This window comes from Ammospiza caudacuta, chromosome 12 (genome assembly GCF_027887145.1).
Source record: "Ammospiza caudacuta isolate bAmmCau1 chromosome 12, bAmmCau1.pri, whole genome shotgun sequence".
Lineage (NCBI taxonomy): Eukaryota > Metazoa > Chordata > Aves > Passeriformes > Passerellidae > Ammospiza > Ammospiza caudacuta.
In genome coordinates, this window is record NC_080604.1 from 7,030,694 (window position 1) to 7,057,865 (window position 27,172).

Here is a 27,172-nt window from a genome sequence, read left to right on the forward strand (position 1 = left end):
ACCATTCCAGAATTTTGTGATTTTCTGCTCAGTTATAGGCTTCCTGGAAACTGAGATGTATTTCCCAGAAAGAATAGCAGATAATGCCAGCAACATCTTTTCAAACCAAACAGAAAACACTGCCTTTCTCTTCAAAACACTGGAGGAGTTTTATGCTTGTGTAGTTTCTTTGTATTTTCCACTGAGTTCCCTTCACACTGAAAAAGCCAAATACCATAAAGATAGTAAGTCAACTACAGTTTAAGATAAAAAGGAATTTTTATTTTCTCTTATTTCAAATGTACTGGGTTAATGAGTCTACATGAACCATGAAGAGGGAAAAATGGAAAGAAAGAAACTGGACATTCAACAGAATTATAACGAATGCCTTCTAATATGTTGTATGAGAAAACAATTTTAGTTTGCTCTTTTGAAAACATCAGCAGATCATGCAGTCTAAGTGCCTCTCCAAGTGCACAAGCCTCCAAGTCAAAAATTTATCCTACTGCCAGCACTTATGACCTAATCCTCTAAGTATCTGGAAAACCAGAATATTCATTAGCTGAGAGAACTGTATCATCATTCATACAGGCTGGAAAGCTGCTGCTCAGATAACCTCATCAGAGGGAACACAATTCAGCCCATGGATATGACCAAGGCTTTTCAACTAAAAGGGTGCAAGTGTTATGAACCAAAAATTTTGCTCATTAACTGCGTATGGAGTTGTAGGAATAGATCCAGTCCCTCCTCCTGACTGCATCTGGCATTATTTGGGTTGTTTGGTTTGGGTTTTTGAGATGACCTTGAGGGTCCCTTCCCACCCAAACCATTCTGTGTTTCTAAGATCGGCTGGATCTGCCTTTCTGAGCTTGATACTCCTTCTTGCTATTTCCTGGCACTCAGAGGCTGCTCAGGGCAGGTAGAAATCATCCTTTTGTTCTTTTGTTCTGGTTGTTTCATTACTGGGAACGTGAAAGCCAAAAAACCAAACAAGAAATGTAAATAACCAATCTTGGCCAACTTAATCAAGACCTTCTTCTATGGTTTATAAACTGAAAATAAACAGTGAAGCTGTACATGCATCACTACCTGTGATTCTGTGATCTCCCTTCTGCAATGAAGAGAGAAAAGAAGCACAGCTCTGTTCCACTGAGGATGTACAGGGAGATGTTAAATACTGAATGGCCACAGGGGTTGATCAGAAGAAACTGGAAAGAAGCAATCATAACCAAAACTTATTTTTAATTAATACAGCTTTGCTCCTGCTGTAATTTTGAGGTTCAGCCCTCAGCTTGCAAAAAGAGATAAGAAAATGGAACCACAAAAGATTTTTAACTGTCCCCTCCCATCTGAATCACCTTCTGGAAGAAATGAGCATATAAAGCTCTACAGCAGACCTGGCATTCCCAAAAATACAGTGAACAGGCACAGCTCATTAACGGCAAGTTGAATTTAAGCATAAATAGATCTCAAGAGAAATTTGGTTACTCAAAGGTAGCACAGAGTTTGCATAATAGGCTGTAAATTCAGGGTGAGATGTACAATTTAATACCACTTTAAATTTCTTCTTTTTTTAATCATTCTGATAAGAAGTTGAGATAGCATTTATTTTTTGCCTTTTCCTGAGTAGTGTGGTTTAAACATATAAACTCCACACTCTGAGGGATCCAAATACTTAGGATTCATGTCAGCTAATAGCCATATTGAATGATTTTCCAGTAAATGAATGGAAACACATCATTTGTGTATCCTTATGGGGCAAGAAAACCTTTATGCCTTGAAACATCTGGAACACAGGCCAGTAAATGAGAATGAAAAAGATAAACAAAAATCCCTGGAGCTTCTGATAAGCCAGAACCTTGTTTGTAAAGACAGCCATGTCAGGGCATGCTCAACTAAAACTGGAGAATCACTTAAAAATGAGTGTTTTGCTTTTCATATGCAAAGCCCTACACACACAGAGAAACACAAACCAAAGAACCAAAGAACTTCACTTCGCAACACTGCAAGTCAGCACCTGCTTTGTTCCTTTATTGGGTCACTGCAGTGATGAACATGTTGGTAAACAACAGACTACATTACTTGTCTAAAAAAATTCTTTCAGGAAGATTTATGCAACTGACTTGCCAGGGTATCTACAGATTATCCAAAAAGCAACTGCAGACAAAGTCTTTGATTACAGTTGTACTCTCGTGTCCCAGTTAATCCCCAGAAGCAACAGAGTGTTCAATGATTTTCCTACAGACAAGCTTTCCTGGCTCATTATGGCCTCTCACTTTCTCCATCACTAAATGGATAAATGAGTTAAAGTCTTGGTCACTTTCCCTGCACCTTCCAATTATTTCTGAGGGGTTTTTTGCTGCACATGTTTCTTCTGCCATAGAAGTGCTTCTTTGCAATAACTTTTATAGCAACTTTTTTTTAATAGAAATGCCACATCCTAATGGTCTGCTTTCCAACCACGCTGGGATACTGGGGGTGACAGCAGGCTGGGGGGTTTTTGGGTTTTTCTGTGAGATCATTCAGTTAAAAGGGATGGGGCGTGGCTGCTACTGGCACAGAAAAACTCAGAGGAAAACCAAAGGGCTGTAAACCCCACAGCTCCTGAGGGAGTAGCACACACCATGGCACAATGCTCTTCCCAACCCTTCCGGGGCTTGAATGGGGACAGGGAGGTCACAGAGTGAAGCCCACAGGAACCAGAACGCTCCCTGCACTTCCAAATGCAAACGTTCCTGCATGGAAAGATGGTCCCAGGGCAGCTGAGTGGGAAATTCTCTTTCCACATGGTGTCATTTGTTTGAGTAGATCTAGCCTTAATGGTCTGCCCAGTCCTGCCTCCAAATCTTTCCTCTGTGAATTTGAGCAATCCACACTGCCTTGATTCTTTCCCTTCTCCAGTGCCAAGAGGCTCTTTCACACTGTTTACTATGCAGCTTGCTTAATCACAGCTTGCTTAATTATAATTACTTTGGCATTTTGTCTATCTGAAATACCTTTCACTTCCACGAAGCAGCAAAAGAGTGAGTAGTTAGTGCTGGCCAGGAGCTCTCCTGATGTCTGCAGCAAACCCAGCACAAATCAGCCCAAAAAGATTCCTTTCTGCCTGGTGGTTTGCAGCACTCAGCACTCCCCAGGCCACAGGATGCTGGCATTTCCCCACAGGTCAGGGTATTTGCTTCTACTACACCACCAAATACATAAATCCTGGGGTAAATGATGTTTTTCTCATATTAGCAATTACAGCTGAATCCACAGACACGCTTTGTGACCAGGACTGAGAAGCAATTCGCACAATTAAGAAGAGGTAAATAGATGCCCATAACCCACTTCTTACAAAAAATTAGTCCACATCTTGGATAATTTGAGAGTTCCCAGTACTGAGTAAACAGAAGTTAAATCAACTTCAGCCCAATGAATTAGTTTTGTGGGAAAGAGCTGCAGACAGCTACACTGCCAGTCTTTAATAGACAACCCCATTCTGCTCCTGTGGGACTACTAAAAAATTAAAATATTTACTGAGACCTGAAAAACAGCTATATTGAAGAATTTATTTGAAAATGCTTAATTAAAAAGTGGTCTGGTAAATATAATTTTTATGCTCCTATGATGTATCTCCTTGTCCCTGATGCAGTTTTCCAAGCAGAGCATAAACATTTTCCTAACTGCTCTAAAACAAAATCCACCTCAGAAAATGAAGTTATGAAACCTATTTCTGACAGAAAATCACTTAAATTCATCTGAGGAGATGTCAAAGGAGAAAAGAACCTCACGATTCTCTCACAGCTGTCAGCACCCCACCTTCATCTTTGATGTGCTCTGAGGACCTGCAGCAGGTGAGATGTGCAAATATGGATCACACGCACAAAGATCGGATATCCTGAGCAAGGAGAGTAATTTTCATAATTACCTCCTCTCATTAACATTATGTTCCACCAAAGCAGCAAGGCTTTTTTTAGTTTTAAAATGTTATGAGGAAAACATTGCATAAAGCCATCTTGATTTCCAACACGTGTCAATTGAATATTGTAAAGTTTGATACAATCTTGACTACAAAACACCTAAAACTACTTAGAGCAGCTGCCTTGCCAAAAGACAAAATTTAACTTCTATAGCTTGTGTAAGTGAAACTGAGGGAAGTTTCCAGTATTACTGGAAATACTGGAAATAGTGTATGTCATGCAGTATTTGCTCAGTGGTAGAACTATTTCCCCTATTTTGTTAGGATTACAGATTATAGTTGAGTATAAAAAAATATGGTAGCTTAAGTAACAACTTACACATCTCAAGTAAATAATACAAAACTTTTCAGGCTGCTGTCATTTTCTTTTCCAGAGGAAGAGTTAATAAGGAAAATGGAGAATAAACTCTGTGTGGCAGACTTCAGACATTACCCTCAAAAACTACGCAGAAACCTCCAGAGCAAGGCCTGCATCTGTCCTACCATTACTTACAGGGTAAAAGGCTACCTAGAAATAAAACAAGAACTTCTCAAAGAAGAATTAAAGAAAAAGAAAAATTGTGAAGATAGATTCTTTCTTGTTATTGCAAGTAAGATTTTTCTAGCAATAGCATTCATTTACAGTGGATGATGGACAGGCAGAAAACACCCATATGGCATTAGAGAATTAAAACATGAAAATAGTTCCCTTTAAAAAAATGGAATCATATTACTAATTAATTTAAAATGGAATCATTTGCTAACAATATTCTTATCAACCCACCTTAATGCCTAGAATTGATATCATAAACTGGATTTGTACACTGACCTCTTTCAAAATGCTTAATGTTAGCTACAAGGCTCAGTGCAGTGTAGCTAAACATCAGAATACTTTTAAATTGGGGCATTAGAAGTTACAAGGTTTTAAATCTCTAGTTATTCTTATAAAACCTCCTCATGTTGCTACCAGCTCTGAAAGACTCGGATATAACAAGTAACAAATACTACATGTATTTAGTACAGTTCTGGAGCAGTGATACATAGTGTAGGCACTGCCCAAGAAAGATTCTTCACCCTCCCCAAAAGTAGATCTCAGCAATTATCTAGTTTTACTTTCAATCTTTGAACAAAATTAAAATAGAAGCACTTTAAGCATCAATCTGTACTATTGCATAATCCAAAAGCAGTTTAGGAGACTTAAACAGTAGTGGGGTAGAGCTGTTTCCATTGTTTGTAACTAACTTCCAACACCATGTTAAATCTTAGGACAAGCAACTACAATAAACTCTGCCTACAGAAGAGAAAACACTATTCAGTTTGGTTTTTCTTGTCAGTAAATATTTTGTGGCTCTTGCTTAATTCAGAACAAACTTTCAGAATGCTCTACAATAAAAACATTAATTTCTGTTCTCCAAACAGAGGATGGTTAGAATCTCTAAACAACTTTCAGTAACAAATTTTAAAGGCACAATTTGAACTCTTCCAGCATCTCCTAGTGAAGTTACATGAGCTACACAGAGGAAAAGCCACTCCAGGAAGTTGTAAGGAGTTCAGTGGAACACAGCATTACATTTAAGATCTTGGCATGAGAGAGTCAAAAGATCAAGGTTTCGTTTGTGACCCATTAACTGCTGACCTCCCTTCCTCTGTTCCCTTTTCCTATCATCACCTGCCTACCAGAAAGTGGAGCTGCACAAATGGTTACTGACAGGCTTGGCTACTTAGCAGCAATACCTCATCATAGCTAAGGATTAGCATCTAAAGTCTCAAAAGTCTTTTACCATTTCTTCCAAAAACACTCAACAGAAAGAGTGAATATTATACTTTCAGCAAGGTGTCAGGATGGCAGGTTACAGGCTCCTAACACCAATTCAACACATTTCTGAGGCAACAAGTGACTGAATTTATATTCAGAACTTTTCCTCCTGTCCCCCACAGCAAAGAGACTCAAGAGTCTATCTGCAATTTTGGAAAGATGCATTATGCATGCAGGTTAATTAAATTGCTTCCATGACCAGACAGGGACGAGCCTCTCAGGATTCCTCCTTGATGTGAGTAATTCTTGTGGAAACTCCCAACTTCCGTGCTTACTCATAAACCAAGGAGCCAGAGTGCTGAGTAAGGACACAGCTCAGAACTGCACAGACAGGTAATCTGCCATTACAAATACTCATTAGAGCATTGCACTTCCTAAAGCTCCCTTCTAACATCCTTTTTTCAATCTGAAACAAATTTACCAAACTTAATATCCAAGAGGAATCTCAGGAAGTTTGTAGAATATCTACCCATCTCTGAGATATATCTTTATAAAATTATAATAATTTTTTAAAAAATTGTTTACTTTTAAGGGCCTTTGAAAAAGTGGGATGTTTGAATCAACCTCAAGGACAATCCATTGAAGAGCTGAAGGGCAGAAGAATAGAACATTTGCATTTTAGTATGGGATGAGACTAAAGGCCAGGCTTGATGTAGATGTCAGTAGCATCTTAAGTGACAATTTCTCAGTTGACATCTTACACAGTGTTAAGTGAAACCTATTTTTCCTACAAAACTGTTGCCCTGAAAACCCCCGGGCTTCCCCTACAATAAATAATGACAAGTAAACCAAGCTGAATACAAGGAATGATGGAGAATGGAAATGCCCAGGGAAGTGAAAAAAGAGAACATAAAATAGAAAGACTAAATTTATTCTACTTGATTCTCTTCCTGGCTTTTTACCCATCATTAGCAAGAGTTTCATGTTATCTACTCACCCACCAGACTAGAGGGTACCCAAAGGCAGCCAGTGACAAGACCAGCCTTACAACATGTTCATTCTTTTATTCATTCCCTTACACACAAGTCAGGAATCATTTCGACAAAAGTTTCACAACACCTCAAAACCAAAAAATCCTTTACCTGGAGGATCCCTACAGCCCAGGTTCTCTGCTTTTCCTCCTGGGGCCAAGGCCCAGCTGGCCTCAGTTTCAGGAGGAAACTCTCAGGTAGGAAACAGCAGCATTCCTTCAGGTTTCAACATTCATTGGACTCACTACCAGGAATGACTGAAACCTCATTTTCACATCCAAACATCAACAATGGGGAGAGATCAGACTGCAGAGAAGCATTGGTGATCTCTGCTACTACAGGGAGGGGTGTTAGTAAAAGTAGACAAGGTCCCAAGTTGAACTGTACTGTTTTCCTTTGAATCTGATCCTGAATGCCCTATGACACTGAGAAACCTTTTAACTTCTCTGCTCCTTAGTTTGCTCTAATAAAACAATATATAGACACTTGGCAAAGTGCTTTGTGAAGACTCACAACAGAAACTTTAGTATTAAAAATAGGATTTGTCAACACCAGCTCTCAACTCAATTTCAAACATATGTATTTACAGAGGAAAGCAAAACGACTTGGTCAGAACGAATCCTACAAATAACAGATACATGGAAGAGCCTACATTTTGAAATTGAGATTGTCAGTCACAGCCCTGTCTGCAGAACAGCTATCACAAGTCAGCTAAATGGTGGAGGAATGGCAGATAGGGAGCAGTGGCCTCTGGAGGCTTTGTGGCATTTACCAGCTGTCAAAATACAGCTCAGCTCCATGGGAACACACCAAACATTCCCAGACACTCTGCCTGTAAGTTTACAAACACTCCATAAATAATGCTTAAGCATCTAACAGGAGAGAGACTCACACATGACACTGAGAGCCAACAGCACAAGCAATGCAAACTACAACTTGAGATGAACAAATAGAGATAACCAGAGCTCCTGAAGAACTCAAGATCGTTTCCCCATAGGTATTTAGCAGGTGAAATAAATGTTCTGGACCACACAGTGTGCAGAGGGAACTCAGTAAGAGCCAAACCACAGAACAAAAAGGAGAGATCTAGATCTGGAAGAAACATATGTTTGAAAGCCAAATTGTTAAGAGAGTTCAGATCAGTGCCTGTCAACTGTATCTAGCATGGGATTAAAAATAGGCAACAGGCAGGAGGGAAAGAGAGAGAAACCTAAATTTTTTTACTTTTGTTGCTAGCTTTCACCTGTGTCTCAGTCATCCAGGGGACAGACCTTGATGCCCTGGATTTTGGGATACACACAGCATGAATGATTCTTCCTTCTCAAGCAAACTAACAGATTGTATATACAGAGTTCTGGATCATCAGAGATTTGAGTCTGCTTATGATTTTCTCAAGTGATAAACCCTAATTAAGTGTATTTAGAAGAATTCTTTTCCTTTCATAATTCCTCAGTTAGGTCCTGTAACTTCTGGAGAATTTTAACCTCTCTTTTTGGCATAGTTTACAGACAAATGTCCTGCTCAAACAAACTATGGGAGAGTACATGGGAACAAAGAATTTACTAAAAAATACAGTGAAAACCAAAAAGCATTAACACCATGAGTACACTGATATGATACTGGAAATTTTTAGGTCTTGAAAATAGGAATTAAGTGCTTTGGGGAAAAAAACAGTTGTGCTGCAACTTGGGAACAAGCACTCCATATTTTAAGGGAATAAATAGCTCATGTATGAGTGCCACTCCTTTGAGTGGCAGTGTCCTTGCTGGGATGCAGTCCAGGGACCACAAGTTCAGCTGAGCTCCTAAATCAGTACATGTCTTCTTAGGAGACATCTGCCAGGAACAGCAATGATGGATAAACCAGCCTTGATGGACTCCCAGCTCCTCAGCAGGCTCAGCAAAACCAGTCAGTATCACCCCATAGCTTGGGGACTGGAGAGATGGGCCATCCCTGCTGCATGGGGGGAGATGAAGGAGAGGGCTGGTCCTGGGCTGCAGAGGCAGGGAGAGTCCCCAAACTATTTTAAGACTTTGGTCAAGGCCCTTTTAGTTTTTGTTTTTCTCTTCATCTTATTGTGAGGGCAGCTGGGCACTTTTTGTTTCAGAAGGAACAAAGCACCAACAGCAGAAAAGCAGCTATTTATATATTTATTTTTTTAATCTTCCACCTGGTGCTGAGCTATGTAAAATCATTAGATGGATCACTGGATTATTTCCAAACAATGGTTCCTCTTTAACCAGGAAGCTGTAGGATGGTGCCTTCTGAGAAAACACTGAACAACTTTTCTGGAAGTTGACCGACAGTTCATTGTGTCTATTCCACGAGCACTATCTGAGGATCATATAAATATTTCAAAGTGGCATCAGAAAGATAAAGCTCTCTCTGAATACATGCAGTTTAACCTGTATAAATCCATACCTCTTTCAGATTGCTTCTCTCTCTTTGGAAATACATTTTTTAACGATAGACAGTAAAAATACATTAAAATGCAGAAGTAGTTACAGGTGGTTCCCGTGCTCTGTGTACTTATGTACACGACTTCAAATTGAATTATGACCTTTGTTACCCAAATGACTCACTGAGAACAGCAATAACAGCCTCTGACATGCACTGCAGTCATGGTGCCAGCAAACTCCACTGAAGCTGCTTAACCTCTCTGATTAGTAGATGTGGTTTTGGTTACTTACAAGTATGTCTAATTTTAATCATGACACTGAAGTTCCACAGACATTGCAGGTTTTCTGCCTCAAAGGCACAGAGGAGTTTTTAAGTTTCATCCAAAAAAAAAAATAAATTCAGCTCTTTATTAGGACATGGCTATAAATCACCTGGTATGTACTCTGAAGACACAGGTATAGCTGAGTCTATCTCTAAAATATGAGATTAGTATCTTTAATAGTTGAGAAACTTTTAGTTTTCCTATAACAATTCCCCTCTTTTAAAGTGTAAATAATTCCACCCCAATGACACAGTGAAATTACACTGAAAAAAATTTACTTACTCTAATCACAAACACAGTGAACAAGAAAATTACTGATACTATCTTCAGAGCAGTTTAAGCTAATAAACAAAAAAAACTCCCCCAAAATAAGACACCATTCCTACTAAATTAAAGAGAAACAAAAAAACCCCAACTTCCTCCTCTCTTTACACATTTAAGGAAGGTACTACACTACTACAGCCAGCCTCAGTTCTAGTTTGCATGTTAAGCCTCACTTGGGCACTTTCCAACATTTCAGAAACGCATTTTTCTGGCTGGCAGTGGAAGACATGGTACACATACAGTGTCTGGAACTGGCATGATTTAGGCCCCATGGGTCCTTCCAGCATGCAATGAAATAAAATGATCTGTTCTACCAAGGGACAGGACAAAATTTCTGTCCCACAGTATTCCTTCTTCCCCGTGACCTTGTTAGGCAATTATCTTCCCTTTAACGTGGAAAACTGGCAGCTTGCCCCTTCAAATAGCTGCATAATAAACTAAATTGCCTGCCAAGAGTACTTGCTTGTCATACCTGTCTTTCATACTTGGCAAAGATTTCACTCTGCCTTCTAAACCTCTTGGATAGGGGCCGTGACCACGCCCAGGCAAGACAGAAACAGTCACATCACTGGGGGAGTATCTGGAATTTTTCCTTGAATACACAAGGTAGTCGATGAGTAATGCACCAACTCAAAAAAGTCACCAAGTTTGTCTTTCTTAGGGAGCCCAGCACACCAGTCTGTGCTTCCTACCTGTTTGCAGTACAGGTTAACCACAAGAATTCACTCTACTCAGTTAAACTCTATGAACTCAAACAATAAAGAACAAAAGAAATACTTAGTGGAGTCACTGTTAATCCCTTTCCCAGAATTTTATTTGGTAGTATCTTCCTAGACAGATGAGTTTCTTCTAGGTAACCTACAACTTTTAAGACCCAGGCTGTGGTAAATCTAAGCCACAGTGACCAAGTCCTCCAGGACCAAGTGTTTGCACCTGGCAGGAAATTACAGTTGACCACTAAAACTAAGAATCCACCTAAATGAGTCTCATAGCCTGAAAACTTCTGCTTTTCCAGATAAACTGGGCAGAGCCACAAGAAAGAAGCTTTCCACACTGTAAATAGAGCAGCAGCCAAATGGAAGGGCTTCATCCTCGCTCTCTTGAGCACTAACACTGAATCAAGAACAATTATTGGAAATACTACATGTGGCTCTCTACAAGCAGACAGAGCTTCTTGTAACTGCTATAGTTTATCACAACTAAATATCCTGTATTTAGGCAGTAAATCAAATATGAATGACAGAAACCAAGTCAAGGAACAACCAACAAAGGAATCCTTATGTTTCAGATGAAGTGTCACCAGGAAAAGATTTTCCTTCTTCACAAAGAGCCAGCTTGGAAGCAGAAAGTAAAATTATTAAAGCTGTGCCCTCACAGAGAAGAGTTAGGATTTAGCAAAAAACCACAACTCTGCAAATGAAGTAAAGCACGTGAATGCTTCACTAATCTAACAAAGCCCCTTTTCAATATGATTCCATAAAAAGTTGTATTAGTCCCTGAAAATAATCAGGACTTTGAATGTTTCCACAGGCACCAGGGGGGAAAAAGCCCAAACCAAACAAAAACACAAACCAGAAACCCAGGATCAAAGCACACAGTAAAGCGTCAGGCATCAAACTCTGGAGCCATAACAAAGGCTTTACAATCTAAAAAAGATTACATGGTTGCCATTTTGGAGTGTTTCTGTGAGTGAGAGATAAATGAGAACATGGTAAAGGTCCAAAATATACCAGCTGAATAAAACCCAATCTGTTACATTTTCCAAGACAACACTCTGCTCTATGAGCTTTGCTAGAAGCAGCACGGTGAGTGCAGCCAAATTCTCCCTGAACAGGAAAACCTCAGACCTGTGTATCAATGGCAAGAGGAGCCAGAGAGTGCAACAAAGACCCTTTCAAACATGGCAAAATCCAACTAGGAGGGACAAACCAGCTACTGTAAAAGAACCAAAACTTCTATGCCCTAATATTTTGCCAGAGGTGGGTTTTAGTAGATATACATGACTTTATTTGTATAACTTTGCACTTCACACTAATGTCATATCAGCTCTTTCAAAAGTATTTCACCAAACAAAATAAGCATGAACTTTGAGAATCTCAGAGTACACAGTTGCAGAATTGTTTGCTCACAGTACAGTTGCTCTGAATTTTACAGTTTTCACCCCTCTGTTGATTTTGTGAAGTATTTTGAAAGGGAAAAACCTGCAGCTATGAGCAACTTCTGAATCCCAGCTCACTGTGCTGCCCCCCTGCATTGCCTGCTACTGAACAGATCATTGGGAAGGTTAGTACCAAACTTCAGCAATTAAAAGGGAAAAAAAATCTTTTAAGTTGCTGCTTTGAAGAGAGTCACACAAATAAATTACTGTGACAGATCCTGGGAACATCTGATTGCAAACTGCTGAGGACTTAACAGCAGCAATTGAATTTTGTTCAGAAGAAAAAAGTGGGGAAAAACTCCAAATACTCCCATACCTTTATAAGATGACTGAAACACTTGATTTTGAGCAAATACATTTTACCACATTATATGTTTTTCTCTGGAGTTTTACCATCCATTCCTAAATAAACTAGATACTAACACTGTACACATTTTCAGAGATCATCAGTTTGGTTTTTCTCTCCAAAGCCAGGACACATGTAAAACCAGCAGTTTCCACATAACAAATTAAGGGCAGAGAAAGATGACTTAATGACTGATCTCAGAAATTCATTACATTGCCATCCTCTGCTTCCTGCTAGAATTACTGTCGGAATTGGTTATTTGTTTAAAAAATGCATTTTAAAGGCATTCAGCGTTCTCTTCAGTGTTTCCTAGGAACACCAGGGAAAGTGCAATTAATCTCTGAAAGGATTAAACTAAGAGGGAGAATCAAAGTAACCCAGTAAAGTTTCTTAACATCAGTTTTTGACTGTTTGCTACTTATGTATCCTAAAATACAGGAAGCAAAGGTGAAGGCAGAGAGCAAGCTGAGAAACAGAAAATCAAAGCTTTTTTTGAGTTTTATGAATTAAAAAGGTTTCACTGCAGAACTTCTTTGTATAACAGGCCTTTTAGGGAAAAAAGTATTGAACTGCATCTGCCTTTTTAGCAAAGCACAGAAAAGGCAGAGAAAAGAAAGTAGAGCAGAGGCACACAGAGTGAAAAGTGAAAGAATGAGTTTCAGTTTTGTGAAGTATGCTCTACTAAGACTGATGCCACCAGAATGCCAAAAAGTGTTTCAAAGTACAGCATTTGAGGCCTGAAATTGATTTCTCTCTTTCTTAAGGCAATATTAAGATTATATTTCCCTATTTTCACACTTTATCAACAAAAGATGGGGACTTTTTTCAGTGTTTGAGGCCACACAGAGCCCATATCCTTTAATGGGTGCAATAGCATTGGTTAAAAGAATTGCAGCAGAAAGAAAAAAATTATCAGCTTCATTAACACTTTAATTAAATAAGTTTTCTGGTTAAAATCAGGGAAATTTCATTCTTGAAGCATAATCTTGCAAGTGTGAAGGAATGTAAGAATTCATTTATTTCTCTGTCAATGGTAGTGCTACCAAGCCAGGTAAATTATGGCCATACTGAAATCTTTGTAAACACAGCTACAGCAAAAGGAACTTGGGTGTACTGCTTTCAATCTGGGTTTATTCAGGCACTGTTCAAAGTCTGGTGAGCCCAAGTAACTCCAGCCACTATCTAATTCCTTCCTGATACCATGTGTAGGCAAAGTCCAACAGCAGCAGATAAACTTGGATGTCTTTGCAGGAGGCCAAGGCTCAGGGCAGGGTGAAGTACAGAGGTTTCTGGGTCTTGGTTGGGCTGTGAACTAAATAAATCAGCATTTTGCTTTCCCTGCTGGGCTCCTCCAGCACTGCTAACACTGGATGGAGCTAACAGGATCAAATTCATCTGCAGTCCCCTCTCAGGCCCCTGGGCATCTCCCACCAGAGGAGATCCCTCAAGTAGCCCATGGCCACCTTCCTGCTACGCTTTCTACTGACCTACAAAGAATGCAGTGTTTTGATTTGCACTCTTAGAACACACAACCAAACATCTGTTTCAAAGTAAAAGCTCCCGTTTTTATTTCTTTCTTAGTATTTTGCAACACCTGAAAACAAAGAACACTAACGTTGTTCTCCAAAAGTCCAATTCAGAACTTGGGCAACTTCAACATATAAATGATGTGGGACTGAGCTTAGAAATGTATTTATGAAATGCACAGTCAGAGACAATGAACCCCTGAATTTCAGGATCCACACTGAAGGAACAGAAGCAAGCAGCCTACTTCCTCTTAATATGTTGCTTGCTAGGGATTACTCATTACTTGTTTGCATTATTACTTATTTGTAGATATTATTACTGCTCAGCTGAACATTTTTATTATTGATGAATGCCATATGCACCTGATGTCACACAGCACTACACATTTGAAAAGAGCAATTGTACTGTTTGAGATTTTGGGGAGATGCAGCTAATGCAAAAATGGTGCCAAAGTCCTTCAGCCAATCCTCTCCACCTCCAGCTATCCAAGCCAAGCTGAACACAAACTACACAGGTGCTAATTCTCTATGGCATGGGAATATTGAGAAAAGTTTAATACAAGATCCTGCAACAGCTGAAGTCATTGCATTGCATAAAGCCCAAAAGGCTTAAAGGACATCTCCCATTCTTTGATCTACAACCTGAGATTCCAGCTTGTCAAACACAACAGGGGCTTCCCATACCTTCTGTCTTCCATTTCACCACACCTAGTCTTCAACAGGAAAAGATTCTGCTCACTGATACCCAGAAAACACCCTTCCAGCAATTTATCAGATCAAGCATTCAGAAGATTCAAAATGAGAAATTCTGTACAGTTGAGTGTGAAGATTCTCAAGCCCAGCCAACCACAATCTCAGGTAACTGTGAGGACAGTATGACTCTGCTACCCTGGCTCTGTGCAAGTGCTTCCAGAGAGAAGCAGTCAGTATCAGAGCATGGCTCCAAGTGATACTGAGAGAGTCCAGCTGGAATCTTTGGAAAGATGAAATGGACAAAAAAGCTTTTCCAGCTTCTTTTCCCAGAGGACAAAGCCCTCTCCAATTACTCCACTTATTTTACCCTCATCTTATTAACACACCTGCATATGCCCAAAATATGTGAATTATACACTTAAAACCTAACTTTGAGGAAAAGAATCTCTCAGAAACTTTATAATCATAAAGCCAAAAAAATTCACAAGTCTCAAGAGTATTTGCTTTTCCCTAGGATGTTGGCAGAACATCTACCTCATCTTTTTTCCAGCTTTGATACAATATTGTGCAGAGTCGGTTAGATGGAAATTTCTCCAGTTTGCAGCAGGGAAGGGCTGGGGCTGTGCAAGGCCAGCAGTGGGTGTTGGTTTGCAGCACACAGAGCTGAGCTCAGCCCTGCACTGCTGTGGCTGTGTCCCAGCTGGACAGCTCATGCTCAGCCTGTCAGGGATGGGGCAGGCAGCAAACCACGGGACACTGACAGGACGTGCTGGGGTGTCCCAACCAGGCACCCACTCTTGGGCTGCTGCAATAGGAAAAACAGGCAAAAAAAAACCCTGAAAAAACAACCAAACCACACAACCAAATATCCAAACCTCCAAAACCAAAACCCTGAACAAACACGAGTTTCACTACCCATGATCTGGGCACGCAGCAAGAAAACAATTCCCCAAACCACTCAACTTCTCAGGGAGAAACAGAACAATTCTGTTACTCAGTACAACAGCACTGTCACTGTCTTACCTCTCCAGAGCCCCACATCCAGCTGCACACATTTCCCCCAGCTGTCCCTGCTTCCCTCCAGTGCCTCTCACCTGGAGCACACAGAGCAGATGGAGCCACACTGGGGTATTTATACACAGGATTTAAAAGGCTCACACAGCAGACACTGATGGCTGCAAAGTGGGGGTTTTTTGTAACTTTCCTAACAAATTACTTTGGGAGATTGAATGGCTAAGCAATTAAAAAGTGGTATTAAGTGGGCTTTGGCAAATAAGACCCTGATCAGAAGAGCATTATGCCTGCTGCTCTCCGTGTACTGTGACTTCACCCACTAGAACTCCAAATAAGAGCTAAAGGAACACAAGAATAAAACCAAAATCAGAGACACAAACAGGCAAAGCTTAAAGTTACCTTTAACTCCTATTAGACAGCAGGGTGCCCCTAGTAACCAAAGCAAAACTAAACACAGCAGAACAGGGATAGGTTCTTCCACCTTGGCCTGCCTGGGACACCTTGCCTACAGCACACGGTTTCAATTACATGAGTCTGGCATCCTTTTTTGTGCTTTTAAGGGAATAAAACACTAGATATGGCTGTCTTTCCTTTGAAGTATTTGAATGCTCAGTGTCTGAGAAGCATTAAGTGGTCAGCCCAGTTTGGAGAGCTGTTAATTCAAAACAGAGCCGTGTAACCCACATGGTTTGTTTAAAGCAAACAAAGAAAACATCCCTCTGTTTGAGACTCACTCAAAACTTTTTCAGTATTAGGATCAGCTTTATTAACTGGAAAGTAGAATGAAAAAGCAGCAAGAAAACCAGATTTCTTTAAAAAATAAAAAGCAAAGAAAGATAAATACCCAAACCATAATACAAGTAGAGATTTTTTGCAATCTAGAGTAGGAATAATGCTAAAACCCTTCCACAGCCCTCCAAACAAGATTTGCCAGTTGGATGAAATCTTAAAGAAAGTATAAAATACTCCAGAATTCAAGCATGCCATCACACATGATGTGTGTATCAAAATGTTTTAGAATAATTTAGAGCCTTTTCTTCACCATCCGTAGAAGCATCATTTTCCAGCAAATGATATTCCAGAAATTGAGAGATAAAGGAACTGAAAATAAATGTGGGGTTTTTTTTCTACTGACCTGCATTAAAGTCATCACAGGTGTTATTATAGAGTCTTGTAACAAAAAAACCCAAACCAAAACAACAAAAAAAACCCAACCAACCAAAAAAACCCCACCAAAAAACAAGTAATGACTTTCAAAGGAGTAATTTTCTGTTTGAGTGGGTCCCTTTGACAAAACTGAGATCATGCTATGTTATGACTTTCAGAGTACTTTTTACTTTGAAAAGTTTTCCATTTTAGGTTATTATAGACATAAGAGTACTGCTGCTAAGCAAAATCAGTTTTGTTATCAACAAGACAAAGCTCAACTTGTCACTGCTCTGGTAATTAATTCCTTGTCATTTCACTTGGCCAGAAGGGGAAGAAAGGTTTCTTCCTGGATATTTTTCCATCTAGAGTCCTAATCAGTTTGCAAGTTTCATCCATCAACCACAGAAGCAGCAGAGCTTGTATCTACACATGTGACAAATCAGTTTATAAACACTTAGAATTACTGTGTTTGCACAAGCTTTAGTATTTAATTTAATTTTGTATTTTGCATCAATTTAAGGGCTGACTTAAAGTGGACTGGCACATATGCTTAGACAAGGCTTAGCTATGATAAACTGACTCAGCCATTAAATACCTATATAAGAGCTCATTTTTTTCAGGGAAAAGATGGAGATTAATTGCTAATTTAGTTATAATCAACATTATAGAAGATGAATAGCTATTTCATTCTAGGGGAAAAAAACTCACTAAAATAAAAGACTTCCCCTGTTTTTATGCTATATTAAGTATTTATCCACAAAATAAAGCACTGGGAAATTCTGGAAAAATCCTTTCATAATTTAAGTATTTTGGAAAAAAAAAAAAAAAAAAGTAAAATTTGTACTTCTTAAAGTACATTAAATTTTGCTCCTTGATCCAACAATAATTACCAGTTTCACATTTGGTTTCAGCACTGATATAGATATTTCTTGCAATTTTAGAAGAATAGATTTAACTTCATCTCTACTGTACTTAGAACTGCAGATTTTATACATTAAAATATACTTATATTCCCATAAACACATACTAATGTTTTACTCAGAACTGTTTACTAAGTGCACTAATGTGTACTTTAGCTAGCACATGGGAGTTCAAGTACTGCTTATTTTAATAACATATGCTTGAACTCAGCTGTAAGATATGCACTAACTCCATACAAGAAATGTGCATGAAAGCAATTCCCAGTTAAAATTTGACCCTGTAAAGATACAGATATTAGAGGTAAAATACACACTAAATTTCAAATAATCAGTATTAAAGACTTTTTGACAAGATGAGCATTTTAACACGAGAAAGAAATGTTATTACATGCACATTCAAAATCAAAATGCAGTTCTGGGAAGGTGAACGCTTTGCTGCAAGAAGGCAGCAGCTCCCTGCTTCAAAGTTTTGAAAGGAGGCTTATGCAATGCAGAATTCTAGAGATGGAAAGATTGGGTTCAAAGTTATTAACTGGTAAGAGAATAAGGAAATGAGTACAGAACAACACACAAAAAGTAGGAGATTGAAACTAAAAGCGGATTTTGCTCACAAGAGGTTTTTGTTCTTTTCTCCAGCTGCAAGATGCAAGACAAAAAGAACAGAATTCAACATAAGGAGAGACAATGAACAACTGGTTTATTTTGGCTTGTTCTCCTTAAATCCATATCTATAAAAACTTCCAAGAAAATAAACATTTCTCTTTGCTTCAACTGCCACCCACTGGAAAAGGAAAGCAACATTAATTCCAAATTGCAAGACCCAAAATAGGTCAGAAAATCAATCTGACAGACACTGGTACAGATTACACTAAAACCCTGGGGTTGCCTTGAACACTCTTAGTGACACTGCAAGAAATCAGCAAGCTTGCAAATTAAACTGAAACAAAAACCAGGATACAGCAAAGAACCAGAGCTGCACTTCCTCTCTCCACCCTGGCCCTGGTGAGAGCATTTGGGTTGTATTACAGAAGTTTTGGGGAGGAGTTCCTGAGGATGGAGCAGGAGGGGGGCTGGCAGCAAAGGGTGTGACATGGACGAGCAGCATTGCAGAGCCTGGCATCTCCCATCACTCTGGGCTGCCCTGCCACGCTCCAGGTCCATGTCTACACACTCATGGTACTTCTCTTTCCCACCTGCTCCTGCCTTACAGCAGAAATCAATCAACTTCCTTGCCCAAATGGCAGTTTCAGCATTCTTGCTTTCCCTTGCCAGCACCCCCCATGTTCCCTTCAATGGACACGTGGGGTGTCTGTGGTGCAGATCCAACAACTTCATCTTTTGGGAAATGGAACCACGTGGAAAGGATGAGTAAAAACCCATACAGGCTGCAACAGAGCATTCTCACTTGCTTTGGACAAAACTTGTTCTAATTCTGGATAAAAGGAACCCACACATAGACGTACAGCGTGTCCCTAGGTCAGCCCTGTGAGGTGCTGCACACCAAGGCTGCACTGCAGGTGCAGTGACTGCACTTTAACAGCTGCACTGGTGCCACAAGCCCCAGCCTGGCCTGGAACTGACTGCTCTGCAGAGAGACAGCCCTGGGGAAGCTGTGCCCAGGCTGCCATGGCTCAGCCAGGGAAGGCAAAAATCCCAGCTGAGACTACTGAGGGAATGAGAGACACACACTGACTTCCTGCAGAGAAAAACCAACCTCTGGTGAAACGAGAGCAAACACATGGGGAGAGCCAGAGTCCAGAGGACCTTCAGTAGTTAAGATGTTCTAAGGCGTATGTGCAACAGAATAGATGCTCTGCAATTACAGATGAACTGAGAGGTACAAATTGGTTGCAGATTCCCTCACTGTAAGGGTCCAAGAAAACTGGAGAAAGGAAAAGAAGTCCTAAGAACCTCATATAAGCATGGCAGCAATTAACAGAGACCTGTAAATTCTTAGTCCAAATAACATGTTTCTTCAAATGGCCTTTGCTAAAAAAAAAAATCCACCAGGAAAAAATACCTGGCAATATTCCCTCATGACAATTCTCTTTTGTAAATGTTAAAGGTGAGGAATCCCCAGTGGAATGACTTCACTGGACTTGCACAACAAGAGATGCTTCTTTCACTGGGCAGAGCTGGGGCCATGATACCTGCCAAAGTTGTAATACTGCTTCAAGCTGTGTCTCCTGATCTCTAGTTCCCCAACATGATTTTTTTCTAGGCAAATGCTGTCTACTGACTCCTGGTTTAACCTGTCCTTCCCTAACTTGTGCTAGGTTTGAAGGAACCTAGTGGTACATGGGGATGTTGGCATCTCCTTTTCAGCCGAGAGAACAGGAGAAGACATGTTCCAGTGCCAATGGCTCACTGCATTCAGACCATAGAAAACTGGTTGAATTTTAGCTCTTAAGTTATCTGGAAAAGTGGAGGTCCACAGCAAGAAGCTCTTTCCCCTGGGATGCTGTTTCTTAGGTAAACTTGTCAAACAGAAATCGCAACTGTGGGCTCCTGTCAGCTACTGAGGAATGTAAGCAAATGTAACCTGAGAGGGCTCACAATTCCCTGACACACTAATCTACTCTGGATATTTGGCAATCAGCACCCCCAAGTCATTAGTGAGACTATCTGAGTTCAGCAAAGGCCGCAGTCATCAGACACTTGAGGAAACAGCTGAACCCTTGTTGAGCAATTCACAGCTCAGCATGAGCGCAGCATTACAGACCAGCACGCTGCATGGGAAGAAATGCCATCACCAGTGATCGGCAAGTGCAGGAACCAGAGTACTAAAAAAAATCTTTAAAAAACCCAAATCCATCGATACTGAAAGCATCTGTAGTCAAATCTACTCCTACTTGCAGAGATACTTGTTTGACTAAGGGTTTCAGATCTAGTTAGAGCTCCTTATCAAAATTATAGAATATATCTGCACCTGCATAATGTAAGGCATCCATCTGTGCTCGTTCTTACAGAAACATATATTAAATACTTTTTTTCCCCTTCAAATAGGCAAGAATAAATCTTACTTTCACATGAGTTTTTCAGTAAAATATTCAGACAGTTCCTTAGCAGTTTCTCAACAGACCCTAATGAAATCAGTGAGGTACAATTACCCATTTTGGTTACAAAGTCACACCAGCAAAATACAGTTACCAAGAGGCATTCCAAAACATATCATAAACATCTTGAGATAAAACGTACAGGCCAGTCAGTGTCATATTTCAAACATGACAGTCTTTCAGTGTTATTGCACTATGTCTATTTATCTTACTTTTCCATGAGAATACGAGTTGAAATCATGTGAATGAGAACACTGCTTCTCACTGGCTGGACCATGCCTTCCTACCAAACTTCTGCACACAGGACATTTTGAAAAGGAGAGACCGTTTCTTTTAAGAAAGAAATACAAGATCCCTCCTTGTTCATGCAAGAATCAAATACAGCCTCCTAAAAAAGCATAGCTCAGACATCAAACAATGTGTTAGCAATTGCTTAGCTACCTTTGTACTCAGAATTTCCCACACAAAGGCAGACTTTGAAGCCAAGCTTAACCTTAAGTTTGGCTCTTAAGACAGTTTTGATCATCTTTTCAAATATCTATCCACATGTTCAAGCATCTAAATCTTGAAAAAAATAAGTTTTACTATCAGAAAGAAAAATCTGTTTTCACAACCAAAAATCCTTCTTCCTTCAACTGCTCCTCACAGTGAATATTGATACATTCAATGCACTGAAGTAAATTAAATATCCTTGAAACTATGAGAAACAAAGTGATCCTGACAAACACTCCGATTTCAAGAGTTCCTTTGGCAGAAAAGCCATGGCAAAGCTTAAAAACTGCATTTCCTCAAGAAACCAGAGAACACGATAGAGTCAAGTATACAATCCAGGATTTCATTAGATCTCTATTAAATAGGTGTTGATGGGGATAGGAACAGATAAAATCAAACACTCAGAGTAGCTCAATGAGTGCTAAACAGCCGTGTAGTTTTCTCCTTGTCATCTCACCAGTAGAAATTTATCACAAAATAAACAACAAAGCTAAGCCAATACAGGTCCCGGCTTCCAGCTCCAGATCAGCAGTGTGAATTACATCATAGCTCAGGGGTGTGGGAAAATGAGCTGAAGTTTAGATTTAATGCATATGTTTCAAGATGTGCTGCATCGATAGCAGGCAGCCAGGATTAAACTAAGTCCATAAATATCTAAATCATTTATGAGACTGCAAAGGACTAAACAAAACACGAATTAAAGCCACTTATGTGCAAATGTACGCCCCATTTTAGAGATTTTCAGCCATCCACGAGATGAGAAACAAGATACTCATTGAGATAACTCCTCTGAGCCCTGTGGGGTGGAAGGGATGTCAGCCCACAGGCACCTCTTCAGAGAAGAGGGGCAGCCTCACTAAGGGGTCTGGGAAGAGCCTGTTTCAGGAGGGTCTCTGCCACAGACACACAGCAATGACACCCCGCCCTTTTATCCAGTCTCCAAGGAGCTCTCCTGACTCCACTCCCGATGGGTAAAAGTGGAACATCTTGGTTACATCTCAACCAAGACAGACCACAGCCTGCTCACAGCTCTAACAAGGACAGGAAACAGCAGGATACGTATATACATTACACATCTGCTTTGTTCTCAAAAGCAGGTTGGAATTCAGAATAACCTTGTTCTGAGGCACAGAGAGGAACTGCTGCTTATTTTATTTTTAATTTGGATAGTTGGCTGATTAAATGGGAGGAGATGGCAAACACACACTCTCCTCCGTTAGCAGTCAGGCAAGCATCATTCAAGGCTAAAAGTTTAACATGGATCAGTTCCATGCAGTTATCTGTGATAGTCATTCCCAGACTTTATGGACGGTGATTATTATCATATGAATACCAACTATGTTTAAGTATCCTTAAATAAACTTTTCCAGATAGAGCATTGCAGTCAATGGCGAAGCAATTACCAGAAAACACATTAATTTCAGTAAGAGGATACCATAAAAAGTATTTTGTGGTTTTATGCACTTTCTTGGCTTGAGCAGTATTTGCAAAGAATTTATTTTATGGCCTGGCTCTTGGATTTGCAGCTATTGATATAAATCTATGCTGCATCACTTCCATCTTTTAGTCAGAAACTCTCAGCTCTGTTTTCAATGAGAAAAAAACAACAGGTTCAAAACATAACCATGGATGTCAGGGCACCTTGCTGTCACAAAAAGCAAACATAATATTCCACTTGCATAAATTTTAATCAGAAGAAAAAAAAACCATCAGAAAATTATTTGAAGCACACAGATATACATGTCAGATTTCTATCCTCTGTAACAATGTTATGTGCAATAACAGTCTAGTCTAGAGCAGACCAGAAATAAAGCCTGCATGACTCTTGCCAAGGTCAGATTTGTGCACTTCCCAGCCTTCCTGTGTGCCAGATCTCTCATTTCTCTGCCTTTCCTGGTGTCTCTGGACACTGGTGCAGCTTCCAGGCACTAAGGCAGTATGATAACCCAGGAGGTCCTGCAGAGCCAGAGGCAATCCTTGCTTCCTATGGAGCAGCTTTCTGCTAAAGTACTCAAATACTGTAAAAACCTGCCGGGCAGCTCTGGCTTGAAGAGGCAGTGCCTCTTTAAGAAAGTGTAAAAACTCCTTCGGGTAGAAATAACTGCATTTAAAATGAGAACACAACACAGGGAACTTCAGCATTATTTTACCAAGGCTGTAAAGAGCTCTCCCAGGCTCATTTCTGTTAATTGCATCTTTGCAAAGTGCAGCCAAGCGGATGCAGAATGATTACTTTTAATGTGCTACCCAAACGGCTCTGAATGGGTGCAGCTTTCCCCCTTTCCTTATTCCTGCTCCTTGTCCTTTAGCTCCACACGGAGCTCTACAGAAACGAATTCTGCACTTGGATTATGCACATGAAGGAAGACTCCGAGCAAGATGACAAGCTTTGTCACAGAGCAGCAGTTAAAAAACTATTGGAATACAAACTGTTTTGGTGCTTGTCAGGCAGCTTTTGGACAGAACCTGATAAGAAGAATGGAGAAGCTGCATTCAAATGCAAGGATAATCCCAGAGTAAAAAGTCACAATCTTTCTCATCAGTGGATGATTAACAGAGGAATTTGGCTCCTAATGAAGTCAGCCAGCCCCCAGACTCCACTGGTAAATCCCTTCTTGTCATCTTTCACATTCAGCCCTGACTCATCTGCAACAACCAGCCCAATCCCCAGCCTATTCCTTTTTCCCCTCCATTATTTCTGCAGAAGTTTAAAGTACACACTTTGCAAATGCAGCGAAGGGGATGGTGGGCTACAGGCACACAACGCACTGGAGCTGCAGCAGGAAGAGACACACCCCAGTTAGCTTTGGGGAGCTGAAATACCTGTGTCAGTGAACACATGCAGGCACACACCTCAGCGCCCTTGTAACACATTTACACTGCACAGGCCACGCTGGCGCTGAGCAGCTGTCCTGGGTGAATCTGGCACAGCCCCACCTCCAGGCACAGCTGGGGACCGGGAGCTGAGGAAGGGGCTCCCCTCTGCGGAGCAGCAGCCAGAGCTGAGCTCCAGCCGTGGATGGGCAGAGGGCAGATTTGATTTGTGCCTCTGCACAGAGGAGGTGACAGCGCAGCCTTCAAATGGGAACAAGGATGGATGGCTAATTGAAACTATTGGGCCCTGAAGCACTCACCAGGATCACAGGTTAAGGACATGAAATACCATCCAGTCCCACCTCCCTGGCACGGGCAGGGACACCTTCCACAAGAGCACCTTGCTCAAAGTCCGGCTCAACCTGGCCTTGAACACTTCCAGGGATGGGACTTAATCTGAATGGACTTTAATTGTAATGACTGTGGCTTTTAGTTATCAAAATAAACCCAGAGACCTGAAAGCTCCTATGCTTTTCTCAGGAAATCAGTTACTTTAATAATAGATGGCAGCTTTCCAAGATTTTTTGTTATTTCCTAGATCTATATAGCATCAATTAGCCAAGTTCTCTTTGAGAGATTCTTCTAAAGATTTCTTTTTAAGAAATGTACCTAGAAAATTTAAGTTTTTTAGTTTAGAAATAGTTTCTAAATAATTCCTTCTGTACAGAGTATCTTTTCATCTATGGTGTGCGATCAAAAAGTAAAAATTATTATGCTTTTTCGGTGTTCCAATAAAAATATAGGACTCTACTGTATGATTATGTCTAATGAAAAGGTGGGTTATAATTCATGAAGCACAAAACGGCAAAAAAATTAACAGTGAGCTCTTTTCTGGTGATAACAATATGAGCATCTTCCAAATTAATTATGTCACACAGTCTGCCTGAGCAGAATCACATTATAACTCTCTCACTACCCACACAGACATCACATCTGTGTAACTGAATATATTTTTCTGTATGTTTGTATCAGCCACTGAGTGGCAGCAATTCCTTCATACCTAAATCTGAATTATGAGGTGTAGGATGAAAATCTCAAAGGAGTCCCAAATCTTAATTCTTCTGCGCTGTCCTTAGGTTCTTTTGTGTTTAGCAGTACACACAAATAATAACAACTAGTGCAATATCTTATTGCACCTTTCAATTTTTTAGCTGTTGAAGTTCCAAAAGCATTGCACTTCATTCTGAAAATCATACGTCCTTAGAACTTGGATGGATTCAATTTTACAAAACATAGTAAAACTATGTTGGTCAAAGAAACTGAAATGCCAGCATTTAATAATTTCTTAAATTAAAGCACACACCTGTATTTTATTATGAAAATATTTTGATTATTATGAAATATTTTATTTCATTATTATGAAATATTTTATTATTAAATTAAGGTGAGGATGAGAAACATTTTAAAAAAGAAACCTAAACCCATGTTTTGCAGACTTATGTTTGCTTTTCTCCTCAGTATTTGCAGGTTTCCACAGCGGTGACTTAGGGTGACTGAAATCTACCAGCCCAAATACAAACAGCTCATTTTTAACACAGCCATTTTCTAAAATGGAACTAAAATAAACAGGAAATCCTGCATATGCATTTTAAAATGCTTATGAATTATTGCTTAACCACTTAAGAAACACTTCTTCATAGAGTTCCTGCTCTGAAATCTATGCTGGTTATAGCTTCCTATTTGATTGGCACATTGCTGCAAGGCATTATTTGACAGATGGAAAGCTGAAGAGTTAATTTGCTATTACACTGTTAAAAGACTATTGACACTGCAGAAGTCTGGAGCAAAAAAGATTTAAAAGGAACTAAACACACTGTAAAGGTATCAAGGATTTTGATACTGATTATTTGCAGAGATACTAAACATTGTAGTTCAAGCTTTAAATGAGTCTCTAAACCTAGGTAAAGATCGAGTACTAGAACTGATTCTCCTACACCCATCTGCTCTCTCAGATCTCACCTTGGACATATCAAGGGCTGGGATACAGGGCAATGCCATCCTTGCACATAAACCTCCTAGGTCCAGATCTACACTCTGCTCTGTGCTACTTGGACAACCTGGAAGTGAAGTGGCGCAACAGTCAGGGCCCGCAAGTAAACTGATGTCAGATGTAACCACAGAACGCTGTAATCCAATTATTTTAATATTTCATGCCCTAATGCAAACGGGGAATTCTCTAGCGACGAACTGAAAATTGTTTTTTAATAGATGCACGCCTGGCATGTACGTACACAAAAGCACCAGGCATTCCTGCTCCTTCATTTCTTTCTGTCTGTCGCCATTCAGCTGGAAACCTGACCATTCGACAGACTGTGCGTTTCATCTGCTCAAACTGCCGCGGCACGGACACTGAAACAGACACTCGGGGCAGCTGGGTGGGAAAAAAAGTTGGTGGCATCGAAGTTGGCATTTCTGCCGGGAGGGAACTCCGTGTTTCTGTCAGGGACCGAGCGGGGGCCGATCCCGCCGCCTCCCGCGCGGGGCACGGCGCTGTCCCGCTGCCGCCCCGGCTGGTCCCGCTCCGTCCGCGGCCCCGCGGGGCGCTGGGCCGGGCCCGCAGCCCCCCGCCCGAGCACAACATGGAGGCTCCGGAGCAGGCAGCCCCGGGCCGGGCACGGCCCCGCCGCCCCCCGCCCCACCCCGGCGCTGAGGCGCTGCCCGGGCCACACGGGGGACGGCGGCGGAGCCCCGGGACCCTCGATCTCCCTCCCTCTGGCTCTGCCCGCCGGGCGCCCCACGGAAGGCGGGCGGGCCGGAGGGAGCCGAGCCCGTCTCGCTTCCTCCTTCACCCCAGGCGGGGCAGGAACTGCCGGGCGGCGGCAGCGCCGCGCCGGGGGCAGGTAAGGGCACTCACCGCGTCCGGGGAGCCGTCGGGAGCCGCGGCCGCCGCCGAGTTTCGGGCGCTGTCCCGGGAAGCAGAGAGCGAGAGCGAAGGAGTGCGGGCGGAGCGGCGGGCGGGAGGGAGCAGAGTGTGCCGGGCACGGCCCGGCGCTCCCCGCCCCGCGCTCCGCCCCGCCCCCGGCGCGGCTGCGGCCCCGCTCACCTGCTCCTGCCGCCGCTGCTCCTCCTCCTGCCGCCGCTGGCCCTCCTGCGCCGCCCCGCCCCGGAGCTGCCGTGCCAGGCGCTGCCGGCCCTGCCCGGGCTCCCCGCGGCTCCGTCCCCTCCCCTCCTCTGTCCCGTGGCGGTGGCCGA

At 41.2% G+C, this 27,172-nt stretch overlaps 1 protein-coding gene across 2 annotated transcripts in view; it reads right to left on the minus strand.

Moving 5' to 3' along the window:
- PRKCD (protein kinase C delta) overlaps positions 1-26,962 on the minus strand; it is a 60,015-nt gene extending 33,053 nt beyond the window's left edge. For both annotated transcript variants that reach the window (XM_058812701.1, XM_058812700.1), the window contains exon 1: positions 26,835-26,962. The gene's annotated coding sequence lies outside the window, so the exon portion shown is untranslated. The remainder of the gene's footprint in view (positions 1-26,834) is intronic.
- Between the last annotated feature and the right edge of the window lie 210 nt (positions 26,963-27,172).